General features: G+C 41.7%; 1 pseudogene; it reads left to right on the top strand.

Annotated features, from left to right (window-relative positions):
* Nucleotides 1–5,066: 5,066 nt before the first annotated feature.
* On the top strand, nt 5,067–7,984 carry LOC145099385 (heat shock cognate 70 kDa protein-like; annotated as a pseudogene).
* Nucleotides 7,985–17,801: the final 9,817 nt, after the last annotated feature.

Raw genomic sequence — 17,801 nt, 5'->3', positions numbered from 1 at the left:
AGCTTCCACCAGAGCTGAAAAGTAAAAGAAAAAACATAAAAAAAGATGACAAGATCTTTATAAATGTAGTTGAATAAACAAAAATCAGAGGAATGATGCACAATATCACACTATAATTCCATTATTTATATAAAGCAAAGTCAGTCTAAGGCTTTTCAAAGCAAAATTAATGTTGCACTTATAAACATGAAGCAATCAATACTTGGTTTAGTGATGACATTATTGGAAAAAGAAGTACCTGAGCCTCCACTTGTTTGACCTGCATCCCATCTGTATGCAAAAATCTAAACTTTATATTCAACACAAACTATAATTCCATGTAAAAAGAATTCATTTAATTATGTGACAATCTGGCTTCAAGATGTTTTTGAGCAACAAAAGTTTGCCCTAATTTACCTGGTGATTGGTTCCTCACGAAGTAGGTAGGAAAGAGATTGATGCAATTTCTTGAGTATGACCAAAGACACACACTAAAAACATACACTTAAGGGATAATGCATGCCCTGAATCTACATAACAAATGAGTGTAAATGTTGTATGTGAAAAGGGGTTTGCTTAACCATTTCATAAGAGATTATTCAGTTATCATCTTAAGATTATGCGTTTTATTAAAATTTAAAAATAGTTATAGATTAGATGGTCTAACCTTTTCAGACACAAATGATTGTGCTTCCACCAAATGAGAAATACCCAAACTGTATATACATAAATAAATAGGAAGACGTGTGAATCTGAATCAGAAATTGAACGAGGGTAGAAATGGAAATTTACATATATAGTTAAATAAATTTGAACCTTGTTTCCTTTCTGGACATAATCTTCCTTCTTTTTGGTTAATGTTATATTACCCACTATTGTTGCTCCATTTGCCACAAATGCTACCTGAATTTTTTTAACAAAAAAAAATATTAAGTCAAAAGAAATAATCATAAAAGAGTGAGATGACAAACTTTTCCAAAATCGGCAGTTGATATACTAGAAACAACACGTTTGTTTTCTGTAACTTGCTATTTACAGCAATGGGGTTGACCTACAAATATAAAACATCAAATATATATAAACAAGAATTAAATTTTTAAAAATAAATAAATGGATCTATATATACCGTATATAAGCATCGAGGTATATCAACAATCTGCTCAATCTTTCCAAAAACTAGGAAATGGAAACGATAATCCTTCCAGAATTTGTATAACTTCAATTTTTTTCTTATTACATCCTACTGGGAAGAACATAAACATATATCTATTAAGGAGTGTCGCATCGCATGGAAATCTACCCAAGAATAGTAAAGTGACTGCATCAGAAGTTCTAGTTGGAACCCTAGAAGTACAGTGAGATTTTTCAATGAGTGCCGTTTTTTTTATTATGTATATCTTATCTTAATTGAAAATATAATTGTATGAAATAGGAAAATAAAAAGAAGAAAGATGGGATTTTAGACAAATATAAAAAGTCACAAACCAGCATCTTTGATGCCAAGAAATATATGATCCACCATAAAGGAGACTATTATACGCCCTGCAGCTTCTATTGATTGCTGCCAGAAAAAAAAAGTTGGTTTTTACAAAACTTACGTAGTTTCAAGAGTGATTCATGAACACGTAACTTTTTACTAACCTTTTGAGCATTTGGAGTCACATCTCCTCTGTTAAGACAAACATATAATCCTGCGAAGAAACGAAGAACAACAAATAAATAAAAATTTGGTTTCATCCGTTAAGGCTTCTAAGAGAAAAAGAAACAACAATGTATACTAGCAACAGGAAAATTCAACAACAAATAAATGAAAATTTGGTGGATTTTAAGATGTGATCTTCTAAATACAGTCAAGTAAAGTAATAATCTCGAGAACCCCTAATAAAACAACTAAATAACAAAAATTGAACAGAAAATAAGCAAACTAACTAACGGAAGCAGCATAGAATCGAAATTAAAGAGCGATTAGAGACCCTTACCAAAGAATTTTTGCATGAGTACAGTTAAAGAAGGCCTAAAAGAAATCCGAGACCTAAAAGCCCAAAATACCCTCCATCAAGAGCAAAAAAGAGCAGATCCACCAATAGAAAGAGAATTGAGAGATGTGTAAGAGATGATTGCATCAAAATCTTGGAGAAATCATATGAGTAAACAAAAGCCCATATATGATTTTAGGGGAAAAAAAAGAGGGTAATGGAGAAAAGAAACGTATGATGGCATCATTGATTGACTGAATTGATTTATGCAAACGAGGAAAGAGAGAGAAAGGTTAGGGTTTCTTGATTGAGAGAAAGGTTAGGATTGATAGAATTTAAGAGAAAGATCTTGCGGAAGGAGTTGATAAAGCCCGAGGCTGTGACAATGACCATATGGGATAACGAACGGCTGACTCCGGTGCAGGTGCAATATGCGTGCATTGATGTTTTTTCTGAGTTATAGAATGGGGAGGTTCTTGATTGAGAGAACCTGAACTAATTCGAAGTTGACTTCATAGTTTTTGATCTAAGGCACTGTTTCTCAAGAACAAATTAGGGTTCTTAATATTTAGGGATTTATGATTTAGGGTGATTTGGGGAGTCGTAGTAGGCGGGATGTTTAATTCTTTTGGGAATGGAAAATGGTTATGAATGATTTAGGGTTCTTAGCAAAGGATTTTAGAAGGAGAAGAAGGAGTATCAGGCGGGGTGTTTAATTTTTTTTGGATTTCATTTCCCAAAAAAATATGGACAACGCGCCTTCTTAAAAAAATATAAAGCAACGTCTTTACACGACACACTTTTTATGATAGGTGCCCTCCGTATTTCTATTTTTTTCTTTTTCAACACTAATTTCAAGGCACGCGTAAATGCGTGTCCTCTATCCTTTAAATTTTCGAAGAGATGACATTACTTTTAGGGCGCACGCTTTTGCGTATCGTAAAGCACTGCGTGTCATTGTTTGCACGTCATTAAAGGGCTGTTTTCTAGTAGTATCTCTCACTTACTATACGTTGATGATGTTATGTTCATTGGTGATCGGTTGATTTCTAATGCTCTAAATCTATCCCGTATTCTTCGTTGCTTTTACTTGGCATCAAGCTTGAAAGTCAATTATAGCAAAAGTAAAGTTTTTGTTCTCGGTGTCCCAAATAATGAGGTCTCCGCTGTGGCCTTCCTCTTGAAATGTGAGGTTTCTTCAACTCCTTTCTCTTATCTTGGCCTTCCGGTTGGGGCTAACATGAATCTAATTAAATCTTGGAAACCGGATGTGGGAAAAAATAAAAACAAACTCAATGCTTGGAAGGCTAGAAACCTCTCTTTTGGTGGGAGGCTCACTTTGCTTAACTCTATCCTAAGTAGCCTACCTCTTTACTATTTTTCCCTATATAAAGCCCCTTTGACAGTCATTGAAAATCTCGAAAAAATTCGAAGATAGTTTCTTTGGAGCGGAAAAGGAGATAGTAGGAAAATATGTTGGGTTTCATGGAACAAAGTCTTAGCTCCAAAAAGTAGAGGAGGTCTCGGTGTATCTTGCCTAAGAATCATGAATTTATCATTACTTTCCAATTGGTGGTGGCGTCTCAAAACAGATCCGGATGCCTTATGGTGAAATGTCATTAGCTCCATTCACAAATGGGAGAGGCACGACTCTTCAGAAATAGCAAGGTCGAGCTACTCTGGAAATTGGAAAAAAAACACGAAAATTGAGGTCGATTTTAAATCATTTAATAACAACTTGTATGCTCTATTTAGTAGAAGAATCATAAAAGGAAGCAAGTGTCATTTTTGGCTCGATAAGTGGAGATGCTACCAACCATTCAAGGAGTTATTTCCTAACATTTTTGCACTTGAAAATGCAAAACATTGTGTTGTTAGTGACAGGTACCTATTGGCGAACAATGAAGTGACTTGGAGATGGGATTGGATCCGAGAACCAAGAACGCCGGTAGAAATGCAACAACTTTCTGCAATGCTTTGTTTATTGGAGCATACTAGTTTAAGTGAAGCTTATTACTCGTGGGAGTGGAAAGGAGAAAATCGAACAATTTCAATGTGGAGTCCTTACGAATCTAGCATCTAGCATGTTCTCAAATCCGAAAGCTATGCATTTTCCATGGTTGAATTTGGTCCCACTTAAAATCAACACTTTTTGTTGGAAGCTTTGGCAAGATAAAATACCCAGAACAGTAAACCTTATAAAAAATGGTATCACATGAATACAATCCACATGTTGTTTCTGTATACAGAGGAAGATTCTTCTTTGTACTTATTCTTTAAATGCAACTTCGCAAGTAAAGTTTGGAAAAGAATTCACAGCTGGTGTCAGTTGTTTAAACCCAAGGGATATCAGATCTTTATTTAGTGCATATAATTTTACTGACAAAACCAAAAAGGCGACAAAACTCAACCATACGATTCTAATGGCGACTTATGGAATATTTGAAGATCAAGGAATGAAGCAATTTTTAAAAAAATGAAACCATGTCCGATAAAAGTTTTCGACTGGTGATGGCTTTTACATGGATAAAAACATAGGGGAAAGAAATATTATCTTTGCTGTGAAACATGGTGTATCAAGCCTACCGGATGCTTTTGTCGTCTTTTTCTTTTTCTTCCTTTTTCCTGTTTTGTTCGATTGTATTATTTTGTTTTGGCTAAGCTTCTTACTAGTTTTGCCATAATATATGTCACCTTTTTGCCGTTCCATAAATAAATAAATAAATAAAATATATATTTGGATGCTAATTTCATGGTAAGGACTTTTGTAAATTACGCTTGGTTTGTGTTAGTATGCTTAAAAGCTGGAAGTGATTAATGCCTATATATATATATATATATATATATATATATATATATATATATATATATATATATATATATATATATATATATTACGGAGTATATAACAGAATCCTAAGGGTCAAATTGCTTTTCCCATTTTAATTGAAAGTCGATACGTCGCCAAATAAGAAATTTCCAGATACCAAGAACTAGTTGCGACTTTTGATGTGTACATTCACGGGAAGATTTAAGTATAAATTCTGAAGATTAAAGTTGTAAAATAAACCTTGCATTATATTGTGTACTATTAGTATATTTTTTTAAAAGATGTCTACAAGTGGTAATAATCCATCCATTGGTATCGATCTTGGAACAACATACTCATGTGTAGCTGTTTGGCAGCACAACCACGTTGAGATAATTGTCAACGATCAAGGAAATCGGACAACTCCCTCATTTGTTGTCTTCAACGACACTGAACGCTTGGTTGGGGACGCTGCTAAGAACCAGGCCGCCTATAACCCCATTAACACCATCTTCGGTCAGATATTTTTTTAGTTTTTTCTTACAGATTAATTCGTTTTATTTTATTTTTTTTCATTTACTTAGATAAAAACAAGTCATGTTTTTGCTGGATTAAATAGCAGATGTTAAGCGATTGATTGGAAGAAGAGTAAGTGATGAACTAGTCCAGAAAGACATGAAGTTGTGGCTGGAAGTGGCGACAAGCCAAAAGTTATAGTTACATACAAGGGTGAAGAGGAGTTTTCGGCTGAAGAAATTTCTTCCATGATTTTAGCGAAGATGAAAGGGGTTGCTGAGACATTTCTTGGGTCAGCTGTTGAGAAGGCAGTGATCACTGTTCCAGCTCATTTCAATGGTTCTCAACGCCAATCAACAAAGGATGCTGCAAAAGTAGCTGGACTTGAGGTTATGTGCATGGTTAATGAACCCACTGCGGCTGCAATTGCTTATAGTCTAGAAAAGAGATGTCGTCTTGGTGAAAAGAAAAATGTACTGGTTTTTGACTTGGGTGGTGGCACTTTTGATGTTTCCCTTCTCACGATTGATGGACATGGACACGTCCAAGTTAAAGCAACAGGTGGTGACACACACTTAGGTGGTGGGGACTTTGATAACCGGATGGTGGATCACTTTGTCCGAGAATTTAAGAAAAAGCATAAAGAAGACATTAGCAACAATGTAAGAGCTTTGGGTAGGTTGAGGGTTCAATGCGAGAGGGCAAAGAGGATTGTGTCGACAGCTTATCAGACTACGATTGACATTGATAGCTTGGTTAATGGTATTGATTTTTCTTCAAAGTTTACTCGTGCAAAGTTTGAGATGGTTAACATGTTGGAATTTTATATATAAAGGAATTGCAAGTTGGCAATTTCCTTTGTATCCCACATTGGTGGGGAGAAGAAACTTTTGAGGGTTTATAAGTCTATTCCCTTGGTAAGCCTTCAAAGGCTTTAGTGGATCAAAGGAATGGGCCAAGCCCGCGCGCGCCTAGCCAAGCACTAGCCGACGCCACGAGTGCGCGAAATGGCGTGATTTAGGCGCACGACGCATCGGTCGCTGGGAGCTGAGGAGCTTTTATTTTTGACGAGTTCAGGTCAAGCCGGTTTGACCGATCCAGTCAAATGGTTGATCGCCGTTGACTTCGCGTTGACTTCGTGGAGGCCAAGTCAGGGTATTCTATAAGGAACAGGAGACGGCTTGCTTGGAGAGCAAGCTGTCGCCCTAGGGTTTCTGGGGCCCGTTTGATGCCTTCTAGGGTTACAATACCTATAAATACAGCTCCCTAGGAGCCGCATTGACATACACGAAAATCTGAAAGCTCTCTCCCTCTCTCTGCGTTTTTTCTAGTTTCCGAGTAGTCGCTTTGTGTTTGTCGATTTCCAGTGTTGTTAGAATATCGATCAAGCTGCATTAAATCCTGGGGTTTTACTCTGTTGCTTACAGCCAGTAGAAGCGAAGTAAAAACCTTTAAGGACAGGAATCTGATCCGTGCAGTTGCTTCAAGATCAAGTCAGCAATCAACAGGTCGGTTTTATTTTTCTGTCTTGTGTTTAATTCGTCCAATAACAGGACAGTCTTCTTCTACCTTTCTTATAACCAGATCTAATCGAGAAGGATAGATCTGGTTTCTGGATGAAACTTGGTAAATATAATAATAATAATTGAATTTATTATTCACAACTAATCGACATATAATTCACAATATTGTTTGTCGGTTTCCTTGCGCGTCTTTTAGTTTGATTTACAACATAACATGGACTTATTTAGGAAGTGCATGGAACCTGTGGAAATGTGTTTGAAAGATGTGAATATGGAAAAAAAAGAGCATTGATGAAGTAGTACTTGTTGGGAGATCCACTAGGATTCCTAAGGTACAACAATTGTTGCAAGAGTTCTTCAATGGAAAGTCACTTTGTCAAAAGATGAACCCGGATGAGGCTGTTGCCCATGGTGCTGGAATTCTTGCTGCAAACTTAAGTGGCATAGGTGACGAAGCTGTGCTGGGTATGCAGCTTGTTGATGTCACTCCTTTATCACTTGGTGTTGGTATTGTGGGAAAGACTATGTCTGTGTTAATTCCAAAATATTCACCAATATCAATTAAGAAGGAAGATATCTTCTCTACAGTTTACGACTATCAAACTTCTGCACGTATACCTGTATATCAAGGTGAGAGAATCAAGGAAACATAAAACTTTCTCTTGGGCACGCTTGAGTTACATGGCATTCCACCTGCTCGTAAGGAGGAAGTTGAGATCACTGTTTGTTATGAGATAGATGCGTGTGGGATATTAAGTGTCTCAGCCAGAGAAACAACAACTGGCATAAACAGCGCTATCAAGATAACTGACACCGGTAATTTGTCAAAGGTGGAGATTGACAAGATGATTAAAGACGCTGAACGGCATAAATTTGAGGATAAAGAACACATGATAAGGGTTATAGTGTATAAAACTCTGGAGGACCGTGTATATAATCTAACTGCCAAATTAAAGGATTACAATGTTCGATTGAGCCTTATAAAGATGGGGACTAGTGTGGAAGACATGATAGACTTAGAACATCAGATTGAGAATGTAGTCGAGTGGCTAGATGACAACCCAGATGCGCAGAAAGGTAAGCTAGATGACAAGAACGCAGAGCTTTACAATATATGCACACATGAGAAGTTAAGCTTTGCAGCAAAAGCTCTACTTAAAACTATATCAGGCTACGAGTAAGAGTTGTATTATGATCTATGAAAACCAAAATAGTTAATTAATGCTTTTGTTTTTATTTAGACCTTCTTTATCGAAATTCTAATTCCTATCATGTTTACGTCCTTAATTTCTCTGAACTACATGCTCTTTCAAATGCATAATAAGCTTATTGTATATGTTCCAAATTATTATTTGCAAACCTAGAGGTTGGTCATGAAATCAGCAACACTCAAAAGCTTCGTAGAATGTTTTGGTAGGGTAAAATTGTTCCTCTGCCTAAGCTGTTGAAGCAGTAGTGTAGATTAAGTAGGGGTGAGTATGGTGTGGTTCGATTAGGTTGAGTTCGGGTTCAACCAATTTATTAATTGGGTTGAAAAATATCAACGCAACCCAACCTATTTATTTAAATGGGTTGATATTTCCAACCCAACCCGACCTTATAGATAAATGAGTTGCCACCGGGATGACTCATTTATGTAGTCCTCGATCAAACCTATTAAATAAATGAGTTAAACTTGGGTTACTTATTTAAGATCAAAAACTTAAACACATTAACTAAAGATTATACTATATAGACTAGTTTCAAACATAAATAAAATTTCAAAGTATAATAAAAACACAATCAAAATTTATAAATTTGAATAAATTGATCAAATAACATAAAAAATATTTAATTTCAATGGGATTTCGAGAGTGACTAGGATTTTGGGGGATAAGAAAAAAAGATGAGAATTAAGATTACATTTTTTTTAAAAGGCATTTACAACATTTTAATTTATAAATTAATACTTTGATTAATACATGATAATATTCAATTAAATATTAAATTAAGCATATATTAAAGTTAATCGGGTTGGTGGGTTTAAAATAAGTTGATAATTTTAACCCAACCCAACCTATTTAATTAAATGAGTTAGACGTGTTGACCCAATTAACTTAAATAGATTGAAAATCTCAAACCAACCCGTTAATTTTGGGTTCGGTTCGGGTTGGGTTGATTTTATTTACTCCATTAAATTTTAACAATGTAATGCATTTTTTTGGTTGATTTGTGATCTTTCTCTCTCCCTATATATATATATATATATATATAGGGTTAGGTTCAATGGAAAATGAACAATTAGGGCAACATATACTGGAACCAATGATCAAGTGACACGTGTCCATTTCTTTATTCATAAGCAATCTACTATGGAAGTTATTTATGTAGTTATTCCAAAATGATGTGTTGTCATGTTTTCATTGGTTTCAACATGTGTTGCCCTAATTGTTTATTTTCCATATAACCCTTTCCTATATATATATATATTTATATATATATATATATATATATATATATATATATATATATATATATATAGCTTTTGTCATACAGGCCCATCTAACTTTTACATTAGGTTTTAAAAGACCAATATTCTTTTTCTTTGGTCTTTATGGACCTTCAAACTCGAAAATTGTCTGTCTCTCATACCCTTTACCGTAAAATTTACACACAATTGTCGGTTATCCATTTAGTTATTGCATAGGTGGGCAATCTTGTCCACGTAGATACATAGTTGGTAGGTGACAGATCAGCTTCATTAATAAGCTATTTAGAGTGCCCTAAATGAAGACGGGATATTCAAGATCATTTCCAGTTTATAAAATTTAGTTTTTAGGTCACGAACCCTTAAGAATCGATTTGATTTTCCTTCGATGGCATACTCATCTGGATCATCATATGATAACCACACTGTTGTCGCTACTAGGAATCGTGACAACGTCCTGTGTGCTTGTCGTCATCCAAAGTTAAGCGTAGAAAGGATGTCGATGCCAGATAAGAATTCAGCTCGTAGATTTCGCAATTGCGTTGACTCTTTGGTAAGCATCATATTCTTTAAATGTGTTGTCAAGATTGTGGAATTAGGGTTTATCAAACAATGGGGATAATGTTGATTTTAGGGTTTACTGTTCTCGATTAAGTTGATAGTGGAACGAGCTTATGGTGTGTGTGACTGAATATTTCGTTGGTATGTTTGTTTATAGGTGGAGATGGCAGTTGAGACTGTAAATACTTCAAGTGGATTGATGATGAGCTGACACCACACTACAAGAATGCCTTCAACAATTTCAAGTATGAGTTGAAACTAATGAAAGACACTAGTTACGCTGCAAGACAAGGGAGAAGGGTAGCTTTGCTGGAGAACCTGAATGTTGAAGCCATTTGTAGCACCTGGTTCCTGGTACGTAAATTTATCTAAGTATTTGTCATTTTAGCCTTGAACTCGGCGAGTTGTAGGTCTGACTCGCCGAGTAGGGACGCGGTCTGGGGGTACGTTTAAGTTGGCGACTCGGCGAGTCCATATTCTGGACTCGGCGAGTCACCGCTGTCTATTGAAACCCTAAATTTCAAAGGTTTGCACCCTATTTAAACACTCATTTCCGCCCCAACCTCGCCCCCATTCACCCTCAGAGCTCCCAACCTCGTGCTACCCTTATTCCTTGTGAGATTAAAATGTTTTTGTGTGTTCTTGAAGTTTTTTGAGGAGAAAGAAGAGTAGATCAAGAAGAGGAGAAGGAGGCCAAGCATTTTTGTGTCATCTCAACGTTTTCCTTGAGGTATAGTTCGTTTCCCCTCTGTTTTCAAGCTTGTAGTCCCTAATAGCTTCATGAAAGTCCTTTTTGAGCATTTCTTCAAGCTTGTTTGTACTTGATGGGTTGTAATAAGTTGTTAGCCTTTAGATCTAGGCATGATTTAGTCCCTGGAGCTTGGATCTACGGCCTTTATGGAGTCTTATTGCATGAAAGTCCTAGATCTACCCCTTTTGGTGCACTTTGAGCCCTAAAACCTTCATTGGTGGTTATCTACACATAAAGTTGGAAACTTTACGTGTAAACCAGGCCCTAGGAACCCAGATCTATGAATGGCATGGACTGGATTCAAGCAAAATTGCGTGTATAGTTTTTGCATGAGGCAGACTCGGCGAGTCGGGTCGCGAGTCCCCGGGTTGTTCCCCCTTTTTGTGTTGCGAGTTGGAGTGGTGAGTCATAGGGTATGACTCAGTGGGTCGGAAGCCAGACTCACTCATGAAGTCACTCGGCGAGTCAATGTCATGACTCGGCGAGTTCATGGAAATCTTCTTGTCTCAAGAACAACTCGGCGAGTTGTTCATACAACTCAGCGAGTCACAGCTTAGAGTGTTCTTCGGATGAAGATGAACTCGGCGAGTTGTTCATACAACTCGACGAGTTGGATGAAGGAATATTGGCCTTGGGTATAGAAGGAAAACTCGTCGAGTCTACGCTTAACTCGACGAGTAGAGATGGACTTATGGACAGGCTAAGGGAAAGGGACTCGACGAGTTGGCTAGCCAACTCTGCGAGTCTGGTCAACTGGCAGTTGACTGTGACTTGACTCTTGATTTGAAAGGGTAAATGGTCAATTTACCCTGAAATCGGTTAGCAGTATTTGACTAAGGGTTTTGTGGGAATTATAGCCGGAAGATCTCTGGAGCGGCAGTAGCAGCAGGCAGTCAGTTCCCACGCAGATCGACAGTTACTTTGAGGTGAGTTTCCTTTCAGTAGGAATGGGTCTAAGGCACCAAGGCCGGCCCATATAGACGAGATGTTAGTACTAGAGTGTGGGTCGAGCCCGTATCTCTTGGTTGAGTTGATTATGATATGTGCCAGTATGATAGAGTGGTCTATACTTGTTGTCTATGTAATACTTGTATATTATGGGTTAGCGGCTGAGTGTGGGCAAGGCCCGTGTGGGCAAGGCCCGTATCTCTCCGAGAGTGGAGTGTGGGCGAGGCCCGTACCTCCCAGATAGTGGAGTGTGGGCGAGGCCCGTATCTCTCGGCTAGCGGAGTGTGGGCAAGGCCCGTATCTTCATGACTGTGGGCAAGGCCCGTATCTCCTAGTTGTATGTTGTATGCCTGCATGGTATGAGGTATTATGGGGGAACTCACTAAGCTTCGTGCTTACAGTTTTCAGTTTTGGTTTCAGGTACCTCTTCGTCGAAGGGGAAAGAGCTGGCGCGGTAGCGGTACATCACACACACACCTGCTTATATTCCGCATTATGACATCTACCTGGGAGATTGTACTCTGACATTTTGTGATTATGACAATGTTTTCTGACATGCAACATCTTTGTGAAATGAAATGGTTGTTAAATTTCTAAATGTTTTGCTAAGTACATGTTTAAAAACGAAATTTTTGGCTCATATTTTTGGGATGTTACAAGTTGGTATCAGAGCCCTGGTTTGAGAGATTCGAACACACCTTTGGGGGTGTTTGAACTCAAATCGAGGGATCAAAAGATTTTGGAAAAAGAAAATGTTTTCTAAAAGCTAGTAAAGGGTTCTAAGAATGAACGAAGTGTGTGATGTGCGTGACCGGCCAAGCTCAAGTAAGTATTCCCCAAAGTACCCATACAAGTTTATGTTATGCTTATCAGTTTCAGTAGAACAGCATGCTAGAATAGGACTAAGGATCTAGGAGTGATGCCTTATGTGCCTGCTTTATGTGCTTCAGTGTGTGAAAAGTTGCATGCTAGAATTGAGTAGACAGCATTAGGATGGTCTATTTAGGTTATGCCTGATAGTGCGAGTTTAACATTGTATGCTAGTTCAGTTTCTCTCTAAGAGGATAGGATTGCTTGAAATTGTTTCCTTTATGTCCAAATGTTGTTTGCTTTGTGCTATGTGGGCTTTGAAGTGATGGGAGTTAGCTGTTAGGTGAATACGATAAAGTCACATGTGATCAGGGTTGAATAATCTCAGAGTGTTGGATTTGACCCTATTGCGTAGCTCTTATTTGAGTCCTAACCGTGGTAGGGATGAGTCCCTTACTCGAAGGATTATTCGAGCTTCGTCACATGTGATTGTATTCAGCTAATGACTAATTGGCATCACCAAGAGGCCTTCAGCAGTTGAGGACTAGGTTGGGTGAAGTCAGAGGTTTCCTAGGGTAAGCCTAGGATAGGAGTAGCAGAGATCAGTGGTAGTGAAAGGGACCTGGTGGAGTCAAGGCAGTCCTTGGAGAAGGTACGGATAGATGTGGAAGGTAGTATGGGCCCGTACTACTGAAAGCAGAGGATCCGTACTCGAATCGAGGAATACCAAGATAAGACCAGGGAACTTGTAGTAATTATGATCCCTCCAGAGGTATCAGTATCACTAACAATTGTCATTTCCTTTGTATTTCAGAATGGTGGTACTACGTTCGAGGCCAGCAGTTGGCAGTGCAGGAGAGGGATCAGGTTCGGGATCTGGTTCCGAGCCAATGGATGAGGGGCTACGCGAGTTCATCGCGTCTGAGATCACCAGAGGCATCCTTGAGTCGACCCTCATCATCTTCGGGTCGATCAAGAAAGGGATATTGGAGTTGATGGAGGATCGCCTTCGGGCATTCAGGAGCGACATGTCATCTGGCCAGTCGGGATCTCTCACGCTGTCCTTTAAGGACTTTCGGGGCAGTAGTGCGCCGGATTTTCACGGGGCGAAGGACCCCATAGCTGCCAGACGATGGATTGCCGACATTGAGTATGCATAGATGATTAGCTTCTGTCCTGAGGGGTCGAAGGTGAGGTTCGCAGCAGGGTGTTTACGAGATCGAGCTAGGGATTGGTGGGAGTCCGTGGGAGACTCATTGGGAGTCTCGGCTGTCGAGGCTATGACTTGGTTGGACTTTGTGACCAGGTTCAGGGCGGAGTTCGCGCCAGCTGTCGAGCTTCAGCAGCTGGCCAGGGAGTTCTTGGACATGAGGCAGACGACAGAGACTGTGGTGGAGATCACCGCCAAGTTCCAGGAGAAGGCATTGTTGGTGCCCCAGTATGCGGGTGATGAGGATATGAGGAGGACCTGTTATCATGACATGCTACGGGCTGACATCCGGGAGCATGTTAGCTTTTCAGATTGCCCTACCCTGGATTCCATGCTTGCCAGGGCGAGGGAAAGGGAGATTGATTTGGAGCACATTCGGAAGAGGAAAGCAGAGGCGGGACAGGTGGTTGGGGCTTCAGGGAAGAAGCCCAGGGGATTAGATGGGAGGCCGAAAGGCCAAGGAGGGTCGGGCCGCTGCGGGAAATGCGGCAAGACGCATGAGGGAGCATGTAGGATGGGATCAGAAGGCTGCTACAAGTACGGAAAGGCAGGGCACTTTAGCAGGGATTGTACTACTCCTGCTTCGGCTATTCAGACATCGGAGTTGTTGTGTTTTCACTGCAACCAGAGGGGCCACAAGAAGGCCAATTTCCCTCAGTTGACAGCATCAGTGCCGGTTAGGGTGTTGGCTCCAGCTACCCTGCGGATTACAGATGGCCGGCAGGGCAAGGCAGAGGCTCTAGTGGTGAGGAGCCGGGCATTCCAGCTGATGGCAGAGGAGGCACGCGCCGCACCCGATGTGGTGACGGGTATGATTCTTTCCCTCTACTTTATTTTTATGATGTTATGTTATTCATATGTGCTCTGTGTATATGCATTAGGATCGTTCCATGTGAACTGTATTCCTGTCCAGGTGTTGTTCGATTCAGGTGCCACCCGATCATTTGTTTCCCTTACGCTTAGCAAGAGGTTTACTGAGTCTTCAGGCATGTTGGATTGCCCTTTAGAGGTAGAGATCGCCAACGATCGATCGGTGCGAGTGTCATCAGTATTAAGGGATTGTGTCCTGAGGCTTTTCGAGGAGCGCTATTTGGTGGATTTAGTTCCCATCCCGTTGCGGGGGAACAAGGTAATTATAGGCATGGATTGGTTGAGCCCTAATGGGGCAGTGATAGATTGCGCACAGCAGCTAGTGCGGATCAGGACCCCGAGTGGGGGAGAGTTGGTGATCCACGGCGAGAGGCCACAGCGTGAACCTGTAGTATGTTCAGCAGCGAGGGCTAGGCGCTACCTCCAGCAGGGTTGTGTGGGGTATGTTGCGTATGTTATGGATACCCGGGAGACGGGTAACGCGACGGTGAGCGAGGTTCCAGTGGTGCGAGACTATGCTGATGGGTTCCCGGAGGAGCTTCCCGGAATACCTCCGGAGCGTCAGGTAGAGTTCAAGATCAACCTAGTTCCTGGTGCGGCTCCAATAGCCAAGGCACCCTATCGGTTGGCTCCTCCCGAGATGCAGGAGTTGTCTACGCAGCTACAGGAGCTGCTAGACAAGGGATTTATTCATCCGAGCAGTTCACCCTGGGGAGCCCCGATCCTGTTTGTGAGGAAGAAGGATGGGTCGCACTGGATGTGTATAGACTACCGGGAGCTGAATAAGGTAACGGTGAAGAACCGTTAACCACTCCCGAGGATTGATGACCTCTTTGATCAGTTATAGGGAGCATCTTGGTTCTCCAAGATCGATTTGCGTTCAGGCTATCATCAGATGAGGGTTAGAGAGGAGGATATTCAGAAGACCGTGTTTCGAACGCGTTATGGCCATTATGAGTTCGTGGTGATGCTGTTTGGGCTCACCAATGCTCCTGCCGTGTTCATGGACCTCATGAACCGCGTGTGCAGACCGATGTTGGATCGGTCTGTGATAGTTTTCATTGATGACATCTTGGTTTATTCACAGACTCAGAAAGAGCATGAGGAGCATCTGAGAGAGGTATTGGAGACCCTGAGGAGGGAGAGCTTGTACGCCAAGTTCTCCAAATGTGAGTTTTGGTTGCGCGAGGTGCAGTTTCTTGGGCACCTCGTCAATCAGAACGGGATTTCAGTAGACCCGGCCAAGGTGGAGGCAGTGATGAGATGGGAGGTTCCGAAGTCTCCATCCGAGATTCGGAGTTTCCTAGGATTGGCAGGCTACTATCGGAGGTTCATTCAGGATTTCTCCAAGATAGCCGTACCCCTAACACGGTTGACTAGGAAAGCCGTGATCTTTCGGTGGGGGCCTGAGCAGCAGGCAGCGTTCGAGACTCTGAGGCAGAGATTGTGCGAGGCGCCGATCTTAGCCCTGCCCGAGGGCGTAGAGGATTTTGTGGTATTTTGCGATGCGTCGATCTCAGCTTTAGGCGCAGTGTTGATGTAGAGGGGGCATGTCATTGCTTATGCCTCGAGGCAGCTGAAGCCTCACGAGGCGAACTACCCGACGCACGATTTAGAGTTGGGGGCGGTGGTCTTCTCCCTCAAGATTTGGCGGCATTACCTTTACGAGGTTCGTTGTACCATTTACACGGACCACAAGAGTTTAAGGTACCTCATGGATCAGCCGCATCTGAATATGAGGCAGCGGCGGTGGTTGGACGTGGTGAAGGATTATGATTGCGAGATCCTTTACCACCCGGGGAAGGCCAATGTGGTGGCCGATGCGCTTAGCCGCAAGGCGCTGCCGATCAGGGATGTTTGCATGAGGATGACTGTAGTGACTCCCCTATTGGAGCAGATTCGGGAGGCTCAACAGGAGGCTATGAAGGAGGAGCATCGGAAGAGTGAGCGTGTAATGGGACAAGTCACCTCCTTCGATTATGATAGTCGGGGGTTATTGACACTACACCGTAGGGTGTGGGTGCCGTATCATGGAGGCGTGCGCCAGATCTTGATGGAGGAGGCGCACAAATCCCGATTTTCTATTCATCCAAGGGCGACGAAGATGTATCGGGATCTTCGCCTAGACTATTGGTGGCCCTGCATGAAGCGGGATGTGGCGTGGTACGTCGAGCGGTGTTTGACCTGCCGGAAGGTCAAGGCCGAGCATCAGAGACCGCACGGCAAGATGCAGCCGTTGGACATCCCGTTATGGAAATGGGAGGATATTACGATGGATTTTGTCACGAAGCTCCCACGAACGGCCATTTTATTCCGATTCTGGAAAGTATCTCGGCCGAAAAGTTGGCCGATATCTATACCAGGGGGATAGTGATGCGGCACGGGGTGCCAGTGTCAGTGATATCGGATCGAGATGTGTGGTTCACTTCCAGGTTTTGGAAGAGGTTTCATGATGAGTTGGGCACTTGTCTGCATTTTAGCACCGCCTTTCACCCGCAGACGGATGGTTAGAGTGAGAGGACCATCCAGACCTTGGAGGATATGTTGCGGGCATGCGTGTTAGATTTCGGTGGTAGCTGGGATACCTATCTTCCCTTGGCTGAGTTCTCGTACAACAACAGCTACCACGTGAGTATTGACCGTCCCCCATTCGAGATGTTGTACGGTCAGAGGTGCAGGACCCCGATATGCTGGGATGAAGTTGGCCAGAGGGTCATGGGGAGAATCAAGGTGGTGCTCAAGACGACCGAGAAAATCTAGCAGGTTCGGAGCAGGCTTCAGACTGCGCAGAGTCGGCAGAAGAGTTACGCCGACAAGTGTCGATCTGACCTGGAGTTCCAGGTTGGGGATATGGTTCTCCTGAAGGTGTCGCCTTGGAAAGGCGCCATTCGATTCAGGAAGCGGGGCAAGTTGGGCCCGAGGTTCATCGGACCATTCAAGGTTGTAGCCCGGGTGGGCAAGGTGGCATATCGGCTGGATCTGCCAGCCGAGCTCAACCAGATCCACAGCACCTTCCATGTCTCCCAGCTGCGGAAGTGCCTTGTGGATGATTCAGCAGTAGTGCCATTAGAGGATATTCAGGTTGATGACAGCCTGAATTACATTGAGCGCCCAGTCGCAATCCTCGACCGGAAGTCGAACGATCTAAGGAACAAGAGGGTGGAGTTAGTGAAAGTGCAATGGCAGCACCGCAAGGGTTCGGAATGGACTTGGGAGTCGGTGGAAGAAATTATGGAGCATTACCCCGAGCTGTTTCAGGATCGAGCGGCAAACTTCGAGGACGAAGTCTAAAATAAGTGGGGGGAGATTTGTAGCACCTGGTTCCTGGTACGTAAAATTTATCTAAGTATTTGTCATTTTAGCCTTGAACTCGGCGAGTTG

Source organism: Lactuca serriola, chromosome 4 (assembly GCF_051521515.1).
Source record: "Lactuca serriola cultivar US96UC23 chromosome 4, Lser_US96UC23_V15, whole genome shotgun sequence".
NCBI lineage: Eukaryota > Viridiplantae > Streptophyta > Magnoliopsida > Asterales > Asteraceae > Lactuca > Lactuca serriola.
This window is presented reverse-complemented; position numbering and strand designations above follow the sequence as displayed.